This window comes from Geotrypetes seraphini, chromosome 2, assembly GCF_902459505.1.
Source record: "Geotrypetes seraphini chromosome 2, aGeoSer1.1, whole genome shotgun sequence".
Taxonomy (NCBI): Eukaryota; Metazoa; Chordata; class Amphibia; order Gymnophiona; family Dermophiidae; genus Geotrypetes; species Geotrypetes seraphini.
In genome coordinates this window covers 486,017,150-486,037,928 of record NC_047085.1, presented here as the reverse complement: position 1 = coordinate 486,037,928, position 20,779 = coordinate 486,017,150, and the positions used below count along the sequence as shown (strand labels likewise).

At 47.5% G+C, this 20,779-nt stretch overlaps 1 protein-coding gene across 2 annotated transcripts in view; it reads left to right on the top strand.

The window, feature by feature from the left end:
* ARF1 (ADP ribosylation factor 1) overlaps window positions 1–20,779 on the top strand; it is a 64,733-nt gene that overhangs the window by 11,272 nt on the left and 32,682 nt on the right. The window lies entirely within an intron of this gene.

Below are 20,779 nucleotides of genomic sequence, written 5' to 3'. Positions count from 1 at the left end.
ATGAAGACCTGTACCAATGTAACTATTGCTAAAACATTTCAAGATTGGACCTAGTTTTTCTTGGCAAATGAACAGGCATCAGATTTGAAAACATAGGTAATATACATCCATGCTTTTTGATGGTTAGAGTGTCTGTAGGTCAGCTGTCCTATCAGAGTGGACTGATCAAGATCAAATTTGAGGAGACAGCTAGCCAGAGGAGTTAATTGTATTGAAAATTACCTCAGTCCGATGAGAATATGAGGTCATGTTCTCTGAATTAATTTTTCAGTGCTAGTTTACACTCCACTTTTCCTGTTACCCACTCTCCCCCCCCCCCCCCCTTTTAGGGGAGCAATGTGTGTTGCCTATCCTGTTTCTCTGCTACATGACCTGGACTATTCTTCCCAGTCATGTTGGATCCTGTTTCCACTATAAGTCACATGATAACCTTGGCACAACCCACTGGTCAAACACTGTCTGTTGCCTAGACATATTGATTTACATATAAGATATATGCCGTGCTTATGTTTTTCTCAGTGCTTGTTTTTCTCATTACATTGGGATTGTAGATGTATTGTTAACCCCTTTATTAGATGTTATTAGAGATTAGACTAAGGTGATAGCTATCTTTTAATTGTCAACATTTTGGCCACATTCAATATACTATTACTACTATTTATCATTTCTAAGCGCTGAAAGGTGTACTTGGCACTACTTTCCACATGTATTAGACTTTCCCTGCTCTGAAGAGCTTACAATCTAATTGGGACAGACAGAAGAAATGGGACTGATGAGGGTTTTATTATAATCACCTGGTGGACTGCTTTCTTTGCAGGGACCATACTACAGCAATTTCAAAAATGTTTTAGGTGAATGGAGGAGTAGCCTAGTGGTTAGTGCAATGGCCTGAGAGCCAGGGGAATCCAGTTTGATTCCCACTATGGCTCCTTGTGTCCTTAGTCAAGTCACCTAACCCTCTGTTTCCCCAGGTACAAAATAAGTAGTCAAACCTTGGTTTAAGAGTGCCGCGGTTTGCGAGTGTTTTGCAAGGCGAGCAAAACATTCTCGCAAATCGTGACTTGCAAACCGAGCATTGACTGGATTTGCGAGTCCCCCCACCCACGAACCGGCATCGCCCCCCCACCTGCAAATACAGCCCCCCGCGAACGCTCACACTCCCTCCCCTCTGCGAACCGGCATCCCCCGCACGCCCAAACTGAATGCTTACCCCCAATGTGGCACCGGCACACAGCACCAACCCACAGGAGGTGCCGGTGCCCAAAGATATTGCCTCTCCTTTGACTGGGCCTTGAGCATCTGCGCATGCTCAAGGCCTTCTGGCTCCCACCTCTCTCCGAAATTCTCAGAGAGAACGAGAGCCAGAAGGCCTTGAGCATGCGCAGATGCTCAAGGCCCTGCCAGGGGAGAGGCACGATCTTTGGGCACCGGCACCTCCTGTGGGTTGGTGCTGCATGCCGGTGCCACTTTGGGGGTAAGCATTCAGTTTGGGCGGGCGATGCCATTTCACGGGGGGGGGGCAGGGATGTGGAAGTGCACCAGTGGCCTCAGGGGTGGGGGGGTCTTTTGGGGATGTGGTGGGGTGGAGCAGCACCGGTGGCCGAGGGAGGGGAGGTGGAACCAATCAAGCGAGTTTCCCTTACTTCCTATGGGGGAAACTCACTTTGATATACGAGTATTTTGGTTTACAAGCATGCTTCTGGAATGAATTATGCTCGTAAACCAAGGTTCCACTGTATTGGTATATACTGTAATGCGTAAACTGCTTTGATTGTAACTGCAGAAAGGCGGTATATTGAATCCCATCAAGTCTGCATCTAGGCCATTGGAAACTGGGGTTCCACAAGGGCCATTTTTAATTTATATCTAGTACCATTATGCCATTTGTTGCACTCATTTCTGGTTCATTATATACTGTATATGCAGATGATATTTACAGAAGTTATCTTTCCATTGACGGCTGTTGTTGCCTCTGTTTGCAAGAGATTTTTGATGGCATGACTCAACAGTCAGACAGTTGGTGAGTCATGATTTAAATTTGAGCATTTTGTTACAAAGTCCACTTCTCAGCAAGTGTGAAGTTTGGGAATGAAATTGGATTCAGATTTAGTTTAAATCACAAATACAATTCCTGATTAGGAATTCAAGTACAAACCTTCTTTATTAAATTTTATTAAGTACAAATGTCAATGTAATAGTATACATATGTTGATATGACATACATGCATGAATGAAGAAATAGCAAAAAATAGTTTACACTATAAATATATAGCAACCCAACTAACGTTGATCTAAATGTTTTATGGGAAATTTTATGGGATACTAAAGGTACACAGGGGAGGTGGGAGCGAGGTAAAAATGATTAGAATCAGCTGGGACAGGAGGTGGGAAGGATCCCTCCGGACCACCGGGTCTCACGACAGGCCCACTAATGGGCACATGCGCAGAAAAATGCTGTAAAAAAACACTCTTCTGCTGCCCGATAGGACAAATGGAAGGGAGAGGAGGGGAGAAGCAACGCCAACTCTATTCAATCGCGCATAAAACATGGCATTCTCTCCAATAAAACTACTATAATTCAGGTAAATCTTGTAATTTCTTTTTAATGTAAAATTTAATCAAGACGCACAGCCCGAAACACACAAGACAAGGGTATTATACATGCGCTCAAGAAGAAACGTTGGCTTTTAACAGGCGCATATGAAACATGCTTGTCTATCCCAAACTCAAAAGAAGTGTGATTTTACTACCCTCCACTAAAAATATATAGATATACTTTTTTTGTTCATTAGCCCATGTCAAAACACAAGTGCTGGCACTGTAATGGCACCCCCGGACCAATTGCTGCTTTTCGAAAATGCATTGGAGATTTTAAAAAATCCACCAGAGGGCCCATTTCAATGTTAGAGCACATTTGCATGACATTGTCGGAGACTGCTAGAAACCACTAAAGACAGATAATCCATTTTGATAATCTGCCGCTAAAATGCGTGCAGGCTATACCGCTGGAAAACAGTTTAGCGACGGCGTTAATGTTTTGAGAATCTTGTCTAGGAGGTGTCTTCTCTGTCACTTCAAAGGAGGGAAGTGGAGTCAATTACTACTGTTGCTTAGACTACAGAAAAATATATTTCTGCTTTTTAAGAAACAAATGAGCCACCTGTTGCAGTTGGCATATAGGATATTTCAGGTTGATCTAGATATTTTATTTTAACTGACAAAAGTTTGTTTAATGTATGTTAGTATGGAAAAGGAAAGTTTCATTCCCTTTCCCCTTTTATTACAGTATATCGATTGGGGGGGTTTTGTACTCCACTTTGAAAAAAGGTAGAAAATAAGTAATAACCCTTAAATATTTATCAACTTATTTTGTTGCTTACAAAATTATCATTTAGAGTTTATATTAAATTAATGTTTAATTCCTTGTCATCAGCCACATGAATTCAGAGATAAGTGGGTTAAGTCCACCTTACAGTGGGTGGAGATAGAGAATACAAAACTGAGCTCTCATATATGCGATGGTCTGCTCACTGGAACTTTTATTCATTGTCTCCGCAGGCGAACGGATAGTTCTTCTCCTTTCCCTGGATTCATCTTGTGCTTAGCTCCGGTTTTATTAATTCAGTGAGCATGGGGGTTTTAGGTTTTGGGGTTCCTACTTGGGATACACTTGGTGGCACCAGGTCCCTACCCACCCCCCTGCTGCCCTGATCCATGCTGTTTACCTCCTTAGTTCCCTCACACAAAAAAACCAAAATCCCCATGGCATGCAGCTTCCCTTGCCTGCAGGCATTTGGGTTTTTATATGGAGGGCAGGTGGAGCGAAGGGCTCTGGAACATTGTTCAAGAGTGCTATATTTTCCCTCTCCACAAAAGGACTCTTGATTCCTCTGCTGGACGGTTTCTTTGTACTCGGAGAGAGCGGTGGGTCTCCCTCCCCGCCGTGGGGCTTTCTGTGGCTGTCAGATTACTCAGACCGGCAGCCTGAGTTTTGGCCAGAGTCCGCTAGGTGCTGTACTTTTTAAGAGTATTACACACAACCCCCCCCCTCCCACCACCACCACCAAAACTGCCATTATCCCAGGACAAGCAGGCATATATTCTCACATGTGGGTTGACGCCATCTACGGAGCCCCAGCGCGGACAGCTTTTCAAGCAAACTTGATTGAAGTTTCAAGTTTGCTATGCTGCACCACGCATGTGCATGCCTTCTTACCCACTAGAGGGCGCATCCCCACCTCGTGGTCCTCAGTTCAGTTTTTTCCACGGAGCCAGAAGCCCTGTGGAAATTGTGCTCTCTTCGATTTTGCCTTCTGACACCGCGGCTGAGTGTTTCTTTCTTGGTCGCTGTGCTTAATTTGTTTGTGTATCAGTTTTCGTCGGGAAAAAAAAAAAAAAGATTTTCCGTTCGGCTCCGAGGGCTCCCGGTAGCCGCGGCCGCGGGACCTCGTTCGTTCCCAGCCGTTTTTTGTGTCCATGTCCCGTCCCTTGACGGGCTTTAAAAAGTGCACCTGGAGCGATCGGCTCCTTTCGATCACCGATCCCCACCGGTGGTGCTTACTTTGTCTGGGTCCTGAGCACCCGACTGACTCCTGCACTCGGTGCTCTACTTTTCAGCAGAGGGCTCTCCGCCGCCGTCGCGCTCGTATGGCGGAGCTCTTTGCTGTGGACCCCGCGGCGGGGAAGGCGTCGGCTTCGGCCCCGGCCTTGACCTTGGCCTCGCCCCGAGAGCCCGCTTCATCGAAGCCTGTGTCCTCGACCTCGAAGTCGACGAAGGGTAAGTCCTCACTTCCTTCTTCTGTTCCAGCCTCGAAGAAGCCATCCTCGGGCTCCTCGACGGGGGCGGGTGGGTCGTCCTCAGCCCCGCCCCGAGCGTCGAAGTCGGGTGCCCCGCAGGAATACTCGAGACCGAGGTCGCCCTCAAGGGAGCACCCGCCGGCCCAGGATCTGCCGGCTATGATGGGGGTTCCCGTCTTTCAGGACTTACTCCGTGCGCTCATTGCCTCGGAGCTGTCCAGTGCCCTCGCGCACCTCCAGCCAACTTCGGCCCTGTCTGCCCCGGCTTCGGCAGCCTCGGTCTCGGTGCCCTCGACTTCGGCCCCGACCTTGCCCTCGACCTCGGTTGACCAGCCTGAGCGGAGCGTGCGGCCTCGGGACAAGGTGCGGAGCGTCGGTCGAGGAAGCCCAAACGTCAACGGGCCTCTCCTCGACGACGCGGTCGCTCCTCGCCGACTGGGGTGGAGACCCTCTGGGTCTCCGAGCTCCGCCTCGATAATCCGAGGCTTTTCCGTTCCTCCGAGGTTGAGTGTTCGAGGGACTCTTCGCCGAGACGGAAGGGGCGTGCCTCGGTGCCCCATACCCCGGGGACTTCCCGCATCAGGTTCTCAATACACGAAGGAATTTTTGGAGGAGCAGGATTTGCCCTCTCCCCCCAGAGAGACTCCTCGGCTCCCTCTCAATAAGGTTCTCCACCAGACCTTCCTGAGGAACTTGGACTCCCCTCTTACAGTCACAGCGGTTCCATCGAAGATGGAGTCTAAGTACCGCACAGTCCTTTGCAAGGGCTTCGATAAAGCACAGCTGTCCCACCAGTCGTTACTGGTGGAGTCGGCGTTGAAGAAGTCCCAGCCTTCTAGGGTCTCTGCTGCGGTCCCCCCGGGCGGGAGGGACGGACCCTGGACAAGTTTGGTCGTCGCCTCTATTCCAATTCAATGATGGCTGCCAGGGTCCTTAATTACGCATTCACCTTCTCGTCCTATTTAAGGCAGATGGTGAAGGCGTTGCCCCGGTATTATGGGGTCATGCCAGATTCCCATAATCTTTGGTACCTTTATGGCCAAGGGACTTTGGTACCTTTATGGCCAATTTGTCTCAGCTGCGTCTCTACATTTTTCATGCAGTTTACGACGCGTTTGAGTTGGCCTCTCGTGTATCCGCCTTTGCGGTGGCGATGCGCTGCCTCGCATGGCTCCGTACCCTGGCTATGGACCCGAACTTGCAAGAACGTCTGGCCAATCTTCCATGTGTTGGCTCAGAGTTGTTCGATGAGTCCTTGAAGGCGGCGACCAAACGCTTGTCTGAACATGAGCGCTCTATCGCCTCATTGGTCCGTCCTAAATCCCGGGCCCCGACGCAGAAGCCGTTTAGACCTCCTCCGCGGCAGTACCCGCAGAAATCGACGCCGGCTTTCTCGAGGCCTCCGCCCCTCAGCAGGGCAGAGCGTCCCAACCAAAGTCTCAGGCGCAAGGGGCGTCTAAACCGGCTCCGTCTTTTTGACGTGATGCGCGGATGGGGGCGGGCCCCCTCCGCTCTGTCGAAGGACCCCCTTCCCATCGGGGGCCGATTGCAGGCCTTTTTTCCAACCTGGGCCGAGATCACGTCGGACGCTTGGGTGCTCCGGATCATCTCCAAGGGTTACTCGCTGAACTTCTTAGCCACGCCGCCAGAACATCCGCCGGGGGCTTCTCTGGGCTGTCGAGACCAGCTTCCTCTTCTCCTGTCGGAAGCCAGGTCCTTGTTGAGCCTTCGGGCGGTGGAGCCGGTGCCCCCGAACCAAAGGGGACGGGGGTTTTACTCCCGTTACTTTTTGGTCCCGAAGAAGACAGGGGACTTGCGCCCCATTCTGGACCTCCGGAGGCTCAACAAGTTCCTTGTCCGGGAGAAGTTCCGTATGTTGTCCCTTCCAGTCCTGTACCCTCTGTTAGAGTCGGGGGACTAGATGTGCTCCCTGGACCTGAAGGAGGCATATACTCATGTTCCGGTGCATCCCGCCTTCCGCAAGTTCCTCAGGTTTCAGGTGGGGGGGTTGCATCTCCAGTATCGGGTCCTCCCCTTTGGGCTGGCTTCGTCCCCTCGAATCTTCACGAAGTGTATGGTGGTGGTCGCGGCAGCCCTGAGATCTTGGGGGCTGCAGGTCTTTCCCTACCTGGACGATTGGCTGATCAAGGCGTCCTCCAAGGAAGGGGTTATTTCAGCGACCTGACAGACTATCACCTTCCTTCAACGTCTGGGATTCGAAGTGAACTTCCCCAAGTCTCAGTTGTGCCCGGCTCGATCCCTTCAGTTTATCGGGGCCGTGCTGGACACGGTTCGCCTCCGTTCGTTCCTCCCCCCGCCACGGTTGGAGGCCCTGCTTCGATTGAGTCGCCAGGTTTCGCTCCTGCCCTCAGTTTCGGCACAGCGCCTGATGGTTCTGCTAGGCCACATGGCGTCGACGGTCCATGTCACTCCGTTCGCCCGTTTGCACCTGAGGCTTCCTCAGTGGACCTTGGCCTCCCAGTGGCGTCAGGATCGGGACCCAGTCTCCTCCCCTATAACAGTGACTCCTTCCTTGAGACGCTCGCTCCGTTGGTGGACCAACTCTTCCAATCTTTCCGGGGGTTTGCTCTTTCTCGTCCCTCCGCATCGCAAGGTCCTGACCACGGACTCTTCGGAGTACGCGTTGGGGGCTCATCTCGACGGTCTGCGGACTCAAGGTCTATGGTCAGCGGGGGACCGTCTTTGTCACATCAATGTGTTGGAGCTTCGTGCCATTTTTCTGGCTGCTCCAGCGTTCTGCCACCTGCTACACGATCAGGTAGTCCTCGTGCAGACGGACAACCAGGTGGCCATGTATTATGTGAACAAACAAGGGGGAACGGGCTCTTGGTCCCTATGCCGGGAAGCCCTGCGCCTTTGGGAATGGGCGGTCTCCCAGAACATCTTCCTGCGTGCGGTTTACATTCAGGGAGAGAAGAATTGTCTGGCCGACAAACTCAGTCGTCTTCTCCAGCTGCACGAGTGGTCGCTAAACTCCCGAGTTCTGCACGAGGTCTTCGACCGCTGGGGGACTCCTCAGGTGGATCTGTTTGCCTCCCCGGAGACTCACAAACTGCCCCTTTATTGTTCTCGGATGTACTCCCTGGACCGTCTCGAGGCCGATGCCTTTCTTCTCGACTGGGGAGGGAGGTTCCTTTATGCGTTTCCTCCTTTCCCTCTGATCTTGAGGACGTTGGTTCATCTCAAGTCGTCCGGAGCCACTATGATTCTCATTGCGCCTCGTTGGCCTCGTCAGCACTGGTTCTCCCTGCTCCTTCAACTCAGTGTCAGGGAGCCTCTGCTTCTGCCTGTTTTTCCCTCTCTGCTGTCTCAGAGTCGGAGGTCGCTGTTACATCCCAATCTTCAGTCTTTACATCTGACGGCTTGGTTCCTTTCCCCTTGACTTCACAGGTTTCTCAGTCTGTGAGGGAGGTTCTGGAGGCCTCGCGCAAGGTCTCGACTCGGCTTTGTTATTCCCAGAAGTGGACCAGATTTTCTTCTGGTGTTCCTCGAACCATCTGGATCCGAGTTCGGTTCCAGTGTCTTCGGTTCTGGAATATTTATTGCATTTGTCCAAGTCTGGGCTGAAGACGACTTCCATTAGGGTGCATCTTAGTGCTATTGCTGCTTTCCATCGGCATCTCGAGGGTCGCTCTCTCTCTCTTCATCCTCTGGTGATTCGTTTCATGAGGGGTCTAGTGAATGTTAATCCTCCTCTGAAACCTCCTCCTGTAGTTTGGGATCTTAATGTGGTTTTGGCTCAACTGATGAAGCCTCCCTTCGAGCCTATTGACAAATCTCTTCTTAAGTTTCTCACTTGGAAGGTGATCTTCTTGCTTGCGCTCACGTCCGCTCGTCGGATTAGCGAGCTGCAGGCTTTGGTTGCGGACCCGCCCTTTACTGTGTTCCATCATGACAAGGTGGTTCTTCGCACCCATCCTAAATTTTTACCTAAGGTTGTGTCTGATTTCCACCTCAATCAGTCCATTGTTCTTCCGGTGTTTTTTCTGAAGCCCCACTCTCATCCTGGGGAAGCGGCGCTTCACACGCTTGACTGTAAGAGAGCGTTGGCTTTTTATCTTCAACGCACCAAGTCTCATCGGAAGGTTCCTCAATTATTTTTGTCCTTTGATCCTAATCGGTTGGGACGTCCTGTTTCCAAGCGCACCTTGTCCAACTGGTTGGCTGCTTGTATTTCTTTTTGCTACGCTCAGGCTGGTCTCGAGCTTCATGGTCGGGTCACGGGACATAAGGTCCGAGCGATGGCAGCTTCTGTGGCGTTCCTCCGGTCTACTCCGGTGGAGGATATCTGCAAGGCTGCCACTTGGTCTTCGGTTCATACTTTCACCTCCCACTACTGTCTGGATTCGTTGTCCAGAAGCGATGGCCGGTTTGGCCAGTCGGTTTTACGTAACCTGTTTTCCTAAATTGCCATCCTCCCACCTGCCCTTTTTTGGTTGACTTGGAGGTCACCCACATGTGAGACTATCATGCCTGCTTGTCCTGGGATAAAGCACAGTTACTTACCGTAACAGGTGTTATCCAGGGACAGCAGGCATATATTCTCACAACCCGCCCTCCTCCCCGGGGATGGCTTCTTTGCTGGCTATGGAACTGAGGACCACGAGGTGGGGATGCGCCCTCTAGTGGGCAAGAAGGCATGCACATGCGTGGTGCAGCATAGCAAACTTGAAACTTCAATCAAGTTTGCTTGAAAAGCTGTCCGCGCTGGGGCTCCGTAGATGATGTCACCCCACATGTGAGAATATATGCCTGCTGTCCCTGGATAACACCTGTTACGGTAAGTAACTGTGCTTTTTGCGTATGCAGCTCTGGTAGATAGCTATTCGTCAGTTGGGGATAGGTATGCAAAAGAAAAGTTGAGGTTTATTTTATAAAACTTCAAAGTAGTTGTAGTTTAAGAGAAAATCTAAGTATTAAATGTTATCAACCTACTGAGAATCAAAAGTTTAGATGCACAAAATGTCATAAAAATGTAAAATGATTTACTCAGTTACAGCCAGAATGTGCAAAATTAATGCACGTGCTACACTTGAACTTTTGTCTTGGTCAGCTCCTCATTTTTTAAAACCTTATTCCCTTATGACCAATTTTTTTTTTAATTCATATCCCTGGTTGACTCAAGTACTAACATAATTGATCCCAAAAGTTAGATAATGAACAAGCTATTCTTTTTTTCCTGTTGTTTAAAAAAAAAATCTCTTTGTTCCTATGGAGAATTTAGAACCAGGGTTAAATCTTTGACTGTGCCAGTGTATTGCAAACTGTGTGCCATGGCACAATAGTGCCAGCATGCTGCCTTCTATCTGTCGCCCCCAGCTAACTGGAATTTTAGGGTTACCAGATGGCGGGATTTTCAAAACCTGGCATTTTGTCTGGGTTTTGGAAAGCCCCCAAGCTCAGGGCCTTGTGTAGAAGACCTCTGAGCATGCACAAATGTCGGCGTGATGGTGTCTTGCACACGTGTGTGACATCATCAGTCGGTGTCCGCACGTGTTTGAAGGCCCTCTAGATGTGAACCTGAGTTTAGAGTGCCGTGGCTAAAAAAAGTTTGCAAGACACTGGTCTGTGCTAATGGAAGGAAATCAGATATGATATTCCTTTATAGATGAAGTTGCTCCTGCTAACAAATATTTAAATTTTGGAGTATGAGCAGTATAAATGTTTCTTTTATGTGACTATTAAGTTACTTGTACAAAGGTGAGTTGTAGTCGGTATTGTTTAATTTAAGCAAAGGAGATTATTTAGTAACAGGATCTGTCTCATATGATCCTGCAGCTACCAATACAAAACGTGAATTTATTTACATTTAATTTGATATTTCAGTTGTATGCAGAATTTAGAGCTGAATTTTGATTTAAGGTGAACTGACAATCTCCTTTACAAATCATTGATGAAACCTCACTTGGAGTACAGAGTTCTGTTTTGGAGGTCATATCTTTCTAAGGATGTACAAAAGCTTGAAGCAGTTAAGAGAAAAGTGACAAAATGGTATAGGCTCTGCACCACAAGATGTATGATAAGAGACTTGATGACCTGAAGATGTATACCCTGGAAGGGAGGAGAGGGGGTGGTATGATATAGACATTCAAATATTTGAAAGGTATTAATATGCAAACTTTTCCCAGAGATGGGAAGGCAGCAGACCTAGATGACATGAATTAATGCTACAGGAAGACTGCAAGAGGAATAATGTCAATGTACTTTTTCATTAAGAGGGTAGAGTGTTAGATATCTGGAATGCCTTCCCAAGGGATTTGGTGGAGATGGAAAAAGGTATTGGAATTTAAAAATGCATGGGATAAAATATAAATGAATTCTGTATGTAAAGAATGGAACCAAACAGACCTAGTGGTGCTTAGATGGCAACTCCAGTAATAGAGAAGCAAAGCCAGTGCCGTGCAGTCTTATACAGTCTGTGCCCAGATCATGGTTGTTCACATTTGGATGGGCTGGAGTGGGACCTAGATGACAATTTCAGTAGCTGGGGAGCAAAGCTAATGATAGGCAGACTTCTATGATCAGTGCCCTGCAAATGGCAAGGACAAATCAAGATCAAGTAGTAGTATTTCATCATACTTTATGCTGTGAGTTTATTTGGTTGTGCAGATTCTACTGTACAGGGTTCTGTCATATACTATGTAATCTGATTACTTCATAGTATTTTTGTTTAATTAGAATAAGGATATTTAGCACTTTATTATGAATGCCTTACTAAAACAGCTGTTTCCAGGGATATTGGAGAATTCCAGGACATCAACTTACTGTAGCCAAGTGCTTTAATATTGGCAGAAATTTTGAGTAGAGCCTCAAACATGGTTTTCTTAGTGTCAACTCAGTACTATGAGCAGAATCAAATCTAGTATATGAATGGTTTCAAGAAGCAGTACATCTTACCTCACCAACTTGCTTGACTTCTACGAAGGTATGAATAAACATGTGGATAAAGGTGAGCTAGTTAATATACCCCCTCTTCTACAAAACCGTGCTAGCGGTTTTTAGCGCAGAGAGCCGCACTGAATGGCTAGCGCTGCTCCTGACGCTCATTGAGTTCCTATGAGCGTCGGGAGCAGCACAGGCCATTGCACTAAAAACTGCTAGCGTGGTTTCATAGAAGAGGGGGATAGTGTATCTAGAATTTCAGAAAGCTTTTGACAAAACTCCTCATGAGAGGCTCCTAAGAAAATTAGAGTCTTGGGATAGGGAGCAGTGCCAGTTGTGGATTAGGAATTGACTGTTGGACAGAAAACAGAGGGTAGGGTTAAATGCCAATTTTTCTCAATGGAGGAGGGTAAATAGTGGAGTGCCGCAGGGGTTTGTACTGGGACCAGTGCTATTTAACACATTTATAAATGATCTGGAAATTGGAACGACGAGTGGGGTGATTGAATTTGCAACCTCAGCCCTCACCAAGTCCAGTTTTTAGGATTTCCCAAATGAATATGCATAAGATCTATTTGCATACAATGGAAGCAGTGCATGCAAATAGATTTCATGAAAATTCATTGGAGAAATCCTGAAAACCGGACTGGATTGCAGCCCTCGAGGACCGACAGACAACCGTGTGCTAAACTGAAAAGGTTGTTAACGCATGCAGAATGAAAAATTGTAGGAAGGCCTTAGGAAATTGGAAGACTTGTCATCCCAATGGCAGATGAAATTTTAATGTGGACATAGTTACCAGATGCTAGGGCCCACTTTATTAGGGGTCAGTACCCAAGAAAAAAAATCTGGGGTGTAGACAATTCACTCAAACCTTCTACCCAGTGTGCAGCGGCAGCCCCCCCCCCAAAAAAAAAAAAGCACACAATGCTAGGAATTAGAAAAAGGATGGTAAATAAGACTATGAATGTTCTAATGCCTTGTATTGCTGCATGGTGCAACCTCACCCTGAGTACTGTATTCAGTTCTGGCTTCTGTATCTTAAAATAGATATAGAAATTAGAAAAGGTTCAAAGAAGAGCAGCCAAGATGATAAATGATTTAGACCGCCTCTCATTTGAAGAAAGGCTAAAAAGGTTAGGGCTCTTCAGCTTGGAAAAGAGAAGACTGGAGAAATGATTTGAAGTTTACAAAATCCTAGAGGACATTCAGTTACAGGGAAAAACTTTTAAAACCAATAGAAGGAAATATTTTTTTCTCAGAGAATAGTTAAGTTCTGGAGCGCATTTCCAGAGTATGTGGTAAGAGTGGTTAACTTTCCATATTTTTTTGCTTCATAAGACACACTTCTTTAAATTTCAGTGCATCTTATGAAGTGAAAGTAACTTTTTTAAACACTCCCCACCCACCCCGGTGTACCTTTTTAAAATGACCCACTCATTGGGGTGCACAGGCTGACTGCTGCCCGCCACTGGTCCTGCTCACCGCCGCTGCTCCTTGCTGGCCGCCACAGTGCCGCAACTCAAAGAAGGGAAGGGCCGAGGCTTGTGAGCCGGCGACATGCAATTGCTGCACACTGGCCCTTTCCTTCTTTGAGTTGCGGCACAGCGACGGTGGCAGACCGGGGCCAGAGGAGGAGCAATTGGCGGAGGGTAGGCAGGTTTCAGCACGCAAGGAGGACAAAGGCTGGAAGGCAGTGAGGGCAAGGAGGCACGAACTCGGGACTTGGGAGGGAGGGAGAACAAAGGACAAGGGCTAGAAGGCAGTGTGGAGGCATGAACTCGGGACATGGGAGGAAGGTAGGTCAAAGAACAAAAGCTGGAAGGCAGTGAGTGGGAGGGGGCATGAACTTGGGACATGGGAGGGAGGAAATAGAAAGGGACAATTCTTGGGCCTGAGTGAAGAAAGGAAGGAGGCTCATGAAATCACCAGACAACAAAAGTAGGAAAAATTATTTTATTTTCAATTTAGTGATCAAAATGTGTTGGTTTTGATAAATTATATCTGCTGTGTGTATTGTGTGTATTTGAAAAATGAAATGAACAGCCTTGCAGGGAAGGGGAGACGGGGTGCAGAGCCTGGTATATATTAGTACACAATTTGGTTCAGAATGTGGGGTATTTTCTGGTTTTCCTACTCTAAATCTAGGGTGCGTCTTATGGAGCGAAAAATATGATAGCTGGTTTAAAAAAAAGGTTTGAACAAGGTCCTGGAGGAAAAGTCTACAGTCCACTATTGAGACAGACATGAGGGACGCCACTGCTTGCCCTGGGATTGGTAGCATGGAATATTGCTACAGTATTTGGATTTTTGTCAGCTACTTGTGACATGGATAGGCCACTGTGGAAACAGGATAGATGGACCATAGGTCTGACCTAGTATGACTATTTTTATGTTATGTTCTTATGTAATAAGTTCTTATTTTTAAAATAAAAAAATTCTGTAAACTGCTCAGTTGTCTGAGACTCATATTGGCCGCCTTAATTATCGTATTTTTCGCTCTATAAAACACACTTTTTCCCCCCAAAAAAGTGGGTGGAAATAAGGGTGCGTCTTATGGAGCGAATACTAACTAACCCCCTCCCCTACATTCATTTCTCCGACGGTACGGGTGGTCCATCGCTGTAGGGCAAGAGCTTTCAGCCTCATTGAAAATGACGGCAGAAAAGGGCCACGGCCCATCGAGTCTGCCCACACTAATGGCCCACCCCCTAACTACCTCCATGAAGAGATCCCACATGCCAATCCCATCTTTTCTTAAAATCTGGCACGCTGCTGGCCTCAATTACCTGTTGTGGAAGATTATTCCAGCGATCAACCACCCTTTCGGTGAAGAAATATTTTCTGGTGTCGCCATGAAATTTCCCATCCCTGATTTTCAACGGATGCCCTCTTGTTGCCATAGGTCCTTTAAGGAAAAAGAGATCCTCTTCCACCTCGATATGGCCTGTGACATATTTGAATGTCTCGATCATTCCTCGAGTGAGTACAGCTACAACTTAACCAGTCGTTCCTCATACAGGAGATCCTTGAGACCTGAGATCATCCTGGTGGCCATTCGCTGAACCGACTCAACTCTCCGCACATCTTTTTGATAATGCGGCCTCCAGAATTGTACACAGTATTCCAGATGGGGTCTCACCATGGATCTGTACAACGGCATTATGACCTTGGGCTTACGGCTGACGAAACATCTACGGATACAGCCCATGATTTGTCTAGCCCTGGAGGAAGCTTTCTCCACTTGATTGGCAGTCTTCATGTCTTCGCTAATGATCACCCCCAAGTCATGTTCTGCTACAGTCCTTGCTAGGATCTCACCATTTAGGGTGTAAGTCCTGCATGGATTTTTGCCGCCAAGGTGCATGACCTTGCATTTTTCTGCATTGAAACTTAGTTGCCAAGTCTTTTACCAATGCTCCAGCAGGAGTAGGTCCTGCGTCATACTGTCGGGCATTGAGCTTTTGTCGGGCACTGCTTTCATCTGTTGTGCGGTTGCCTACTATGTTGCATAGTTTGGCGTCATCGGCGAATAATGTAATTTTAGCCCCTCAGTCAAGTCTCTTACGAAGATGTTAAATAGGATCGGGCCCAAGACCGAGCCCTGCTGATCACCTCCATCGTATCGGAGAGGGTACCGTTTACCACTACCCTCTAAAGTCTACCTCTAAGTCAGTCCCTAACCCATGCGGTTAATGTTTCACCCAGTCCCATCAAACCCATCTTGCTCAATAACCTGCGGTGTGGGATGCTATCAAACGCTTTGCTGAAGTCCAAGTATACGACGTCCAGGGACTCCCCTGCGCTGCAGAGTTGAAGCGGCAAGAAGGCAGGCGCGAGTTTTTCACTTCCTGGCTTGCTGCTCCGTGAATGGTGGTCCAGTGCTTGTAGGGTAGGAGCTTTCAGCCTCCTGCCCTTCTCTCCTGCTTTCTCTCCCCTAGCGGCAAGCAGGCAGGTGCGAGTTTCTCGCTTCCTGCCTTGTCCCACGTCGCTCTGTGAATGGCTCTCCCAGTTCTTGCTCGGGGAGAGAAAGCAGGAGAGAAGGGCTGAAAGCTCCTGCCCTACAGCGCTGGACTACCGGAGGAGTTAAGGTAAAGGGGGATCCGGCTTGCCTTCGGGTGGGAGGCCCTGCCACTAGGCCTGCCTGCCTGTCACTAGGGTTCTAGGCCTGCCTGTCACTAGGCTTCTAGGCCTGCCTGTCACTAGGCTTCTAGGCCTGCCTGTCACTAGGCTTCTAGGCCTGCCTGTCACTAGGCCTGCCTGCCCTGTCCCGGCCTAGCACTAGACCACCAATGGGGGTACAGGGTACAGAGCCTGGCAGGGAGGGGGACAGGGTGCAGAGAATAGAAAGGAGTGTGGGGTTGGGTGCAGAGCCTGGCAGGGAGAATTTGGTTTTTTTCTTGTTTTCCTCCTCTAATTCTTGAAACATAGAATATGACGGCAGAAAAGGGCCTTCAGCCCAACAAGTCTGCCCACTCAAATAACCCTCCCCCCTAAGTTCTTCTTTGAAGTGAACCCGCATGTTGATACCATTTGTTCTTAAAGTCAGTCACGTTATTGGCCTCAACTACCTGAAGTGAAAGATCATTCCAACGGTCAACCACCCTTTCGGTGAAGAAGTACTTCCTAGTGTCACCATGAAATCTCCCACTCCTGATTTTTAGCGGATGCCCTCTTGTCGCCCTAGGTCCTGTAAGGAAAAAGATGTCTTCTTACACCTCAATACAGCCAGTAACGTATTTGAACGTCTCTATCATGTCGCCCCTCTCTCTGCGTTCCTCGAGAGAGTATAGCTGCAACTTACCTAGACGTTCTTCATATGGGACATCCTTGAGGCCTGAGACCATCCTAGTGGCCAACCTTTGAACCGATTCTATTCTAAGCACATCCTTCTAATAATGTGGCTTCCAAAATTGCACACAGTATTCCAGATGTGGTCTCACCATCGACCTGTACAGCGGCATTATCACTTTGGGCTTTCGGCTGACAAAACTTCTCCGGACGCAACCCAGCATTTGTCTAGCCTTGGGTGCGTCTTATGGTCAGGTGCGTCTGATGGAGCGAAAAATACAGTACTTTCTCCACATTCTAAAAGATGATGTCATCCCTTTTTGGGCTAGTTTGTTTAGTTTTAGCTTTCTTTTGAAAGACTAAATTTACACTTAATGATGCATCATACAAGTGAATAAACAAAGTATTTACTGATATACATCAAAACAAGGGATCTATTCTTAATTTGTTTTTTTTTTTGTTATCTCTTCATTCTATTCAATCTTCTCCCTTTGATTTTGTGGTCTAAGAGATTTTTTTCTCTTTTCCTTATTTAGTTTAGCGGTAAATCAGTGACGGGACAAAAGCACGCGAGACAAACGCATGCCAACATTTCAGAGCGGACGAAATGTTGGCATGATGAAAGCTTCTTTTAAAGGGCTCCGACGGGGGGGGGGGAATCCCCCCACTTTATTTATTAGTGTTCGAGCTGCCTTGTGGGGGGTGTAACCCCACACATTATACAGAAAACTTAACTTGGGCGAAGCTTTTGAGCACTCCAAAACATAAAAGCATTCCGCTGCATATGCCTAGAATGACTATTTTAAATAAAGTTGGGGTTAAGTATGGTACTATCTATGAGGTGAAAATAACCAGGCGGATCGCTGGAATGGTGTCTCTGGGTTAGGAAGGATCTATACTTCTACTAAGACTAAGTCTCTCAATAAAAAAAAAAATTTGGCCCGTGGCTTAGCCTGTGTGTTTGATTTCAGCCCCTTATGTAATTGAGCTTGACATCCCTGAGACAGAATTTTTTTTTTTCTCCATAGCCGTGTGCAGCTGCAAAAGAAATTCACTCCGGACTTTTCACTCTGCCTCTGCTGTAATTCACTAGATTCTCTTGCTCCACCTACAGTTCTTTCCTTCTGCACGCGTGCCTGCAGGAGTGTTTGTTCTGTTGTTCTGCTCTTCTCATTTTATTTTTATTCAATGTAATTTTGTCCCCTTTTCGGGAAATTTGTTACTTGGATTGATTTCAAAGCTCTGCCTGCTTGAGAATAGACTGTCTTCGGTCTGTAGCTGACAGGCCAGTCCCACTGAGTACCTGTTAGCCAGTCTGCATAGTTTTCTCTGGAGCTCAGGGCCATCCCTGATGTGGTCTCACCTACTGTTAATCAGGGGTTGAGTGCAGGCTTTTGGGCACTCTTAAGAAATTTGGCGGTGTCTCGCAGGGTGTCGGCTGCACATCCAATGGTCTGCAGGGATGGAGGTATAATTAGGCATAGGAGTCTGACTGGCAACCCAAAGATCAGTTTGCAGAAGCATGCGTTGTGACAGTGAATTTTCTTATTCAGCTACTGTGAGAGAGCTGTAAGCAGCTACAGCACAGATCTGTCAGGTCACAGTGAGTACATAAGAACATAAGAAGTTGCCTCCACTGAGGCAGACCAGAGGTTCATCTCGCCCAGCGGTCCGCTCCTGCGGCGGCCCATCAGGCCTATTGCCCGAGCAGTGGTCCCTATTTCTATAACCTACCTCTGCTTCTATCCCTATAACCTACCTCTACTCCTATCTGTACCCCTCAATCCCTTTGTGCTCTAGGAACCTATCCAAACCTTCTTTGAAGCCCTGTAACGTGCTCCTGCCTATGAGAGGAATTGGGAGAGGTTGAAAAAGTGGAGTTTTGAGTGTTTCTGAATATTCCCCTGTATTCCCTCTCCTGAAAAATCCTAAATTCCCTAGCAACAGCAGCAGATGAATCCAGGGACCAATGGGATAGCTCACATCTACCAGCAGGCGGAGATAGAGAAACTGATTAACAGGTGGTCCTATTGGCTGGCACTCCTCCTGTTTATCTAGTATTCTCTATCTCCCGGCAGGAAAATGTCGCTATTCAACTAGCTCCTGAATTCTGGCTGTGGCTGGAACTTTATTTTCTCCTGTTGAGGTTTCTCTTCAGTGAGCTGGCAGTGCTATTTCTCCTGTTGAGATTTTTCTCTTCAGTGAAACAGGGGTGTCCGGCTGAACGGTGCCGGCTTTAGAGGTTACATTTGGGCCCCCTCTTGTCCCTGCCTCACCCTCCCTCCATTGCTAGAGGGTCTGACTGGGTCTCAATTTTTTTCTTCTTTCCCTTCTCTGTAAAAAAAAAAAAAAAAAAAGAGACCACAGTTGTTACATTCTGCCATGCTTTTGCTGCAAACTGGCTTCAACTGGCCCTAACAACTAGCTTGTGAGTTTGTCTGGCTTTTACGGTGGTTTGAACTTCAGGTTCTGTTTGGGAGTCTTAGTACTGTGGGTTCGGTCATCATACATTTAAGGTATGGATATTTTATTGAGGCTAAGTTTTATGACTAGAAATCCGTGGAGGGAGCCGGGACTTCCCGCCCTTTGCATGCACGCGCTTTGTTTCCTTGTTGGTTACAGCGCAGCAGTAGCGATGCGATTTCATGCTCGTACTTGTTCTCATTGTTGGGTTTCAGTGCAGCAGTAGTCCTGTTTATTCTGAGCCTCCATAGCTCAATGGGTCCAGGAGGACATTCTTTATGCTTGCTTGCTGGCAGGGAAGCGGGTGGCGAAAGAACTTCATGACCATTCCGCCGGAGCGATGGCTATTTCTTGGGCTCGGCCCAGAGGTTTTTTTCCTTGGAGGAGATTTGTCTTGTGGCTAATTGGTCTTCCGAGAGTGCTTTCTCTACGCATTTCTGCTTGGATGTGGGGGCGTATGCGGTAAGGGCGTTTTGTGCTTCGGTTGTTGCGGAGGCGGCGTTTGCTTCCCACCCAGATTGAGGATTGCTTTGCTACATCCCATTGGTCTCTGGATTCATCTGCTGCTGTTGCTAGGGAAGGAAAAATTATGTTCTTACCTGTTAATTTTCTTTCCCTTAGACGCAGCAGATGAATCCAGAGCCCCACCCTTTCTGGATATTGTCTCTCGGTTTTTTCTTTTGCAACTTTCGCAGTTTGTTATTATGGCAGGTTGTTTTCTGTATTATTGCATTTTGAGATTTGTTATGGGAAAGAAGTTTTTTACATGCTATGCCTATTGATGGTTACGGATGCTTGGGCAAGGAGCTATACTAGATAAACAGGAGGAGTGCCAGCCAATAGGACCACCTGTTAATCAGTTTCTCTATCTCCGCCTGCTGGTAGATGTGAGCTATCCCATTGGTCTCTGGATTCATCTGCTGCATCTAAGGGAAAGAAAATTAACAGGTAAGAACATAATTTTTCCATCATCGTTTTTGGAGTTTGGCAAGTATGAAAAATATTGCGATTTTTTGCAAATTTTTTTATGGTGGCTATCTTGGATTTTTAACAATCAGTTTTTTTCTAAAGTTCCCTGTTTAATGAAAAACTGCAAATTTTGTCTGGAAAAATTGCTGGGATTGAAGTCTTTGTGCTCTCCTCATGTGAATTCTTGCCAGGATTGTACAAAACTAGCACTTTTAGAGCGTCCTTGTGCCATGTGGCACAGTTGGGGGGCGGCAGCGCCAGGCTTAGCCTGTCCTCTGCTGAAGCAGGACCTAACGCTTGACTAGCCCAGCAGAGCAGCCTTCGTTGTTTTCAGGGCTCAGTACGGCTGGTAATTCTGAAAGCCAGGCTACAGATCCTTCGCAGCCTATGAAATGTAAATTCAAGTCATCTAAGGGTGACTAAGCCCCAGGAGCCGGATACCTTTTCTAAATTCATGAAATTTTTGTTGTTTGAATTTCAGATCAAGTGTTCTTTCCCTGAGCAGTCCCAATCTGCCTCCGCTGCTTCTTAGTGTCATTTTGCCTTTGGACATGTCCTTGCCTCGGTCTGCTGCTGATTTTGCACTGCCTGATCCTGATCTGGGGGACCCTGATGCGGATGTTTCCCTTACTGATCTCTTGTTTGCTGGTTCAGTGCTTCCCAGAGCGGGAGATCAGGGGCTGTGTATGGGATCTTCAAATCTGTCTGGGGTCTCGGATCCTGGGGATGATCCTACTGTACTGTGCTTATATTTAAGTTTGTGGCTCTGCCAGACCTTATTTCTGAGTATTTGCAGGAATTGAACTTGGTCACTCGGCCGGCTCCATCTACTTTGTCCTCCTGGCTTTGTGGTGTG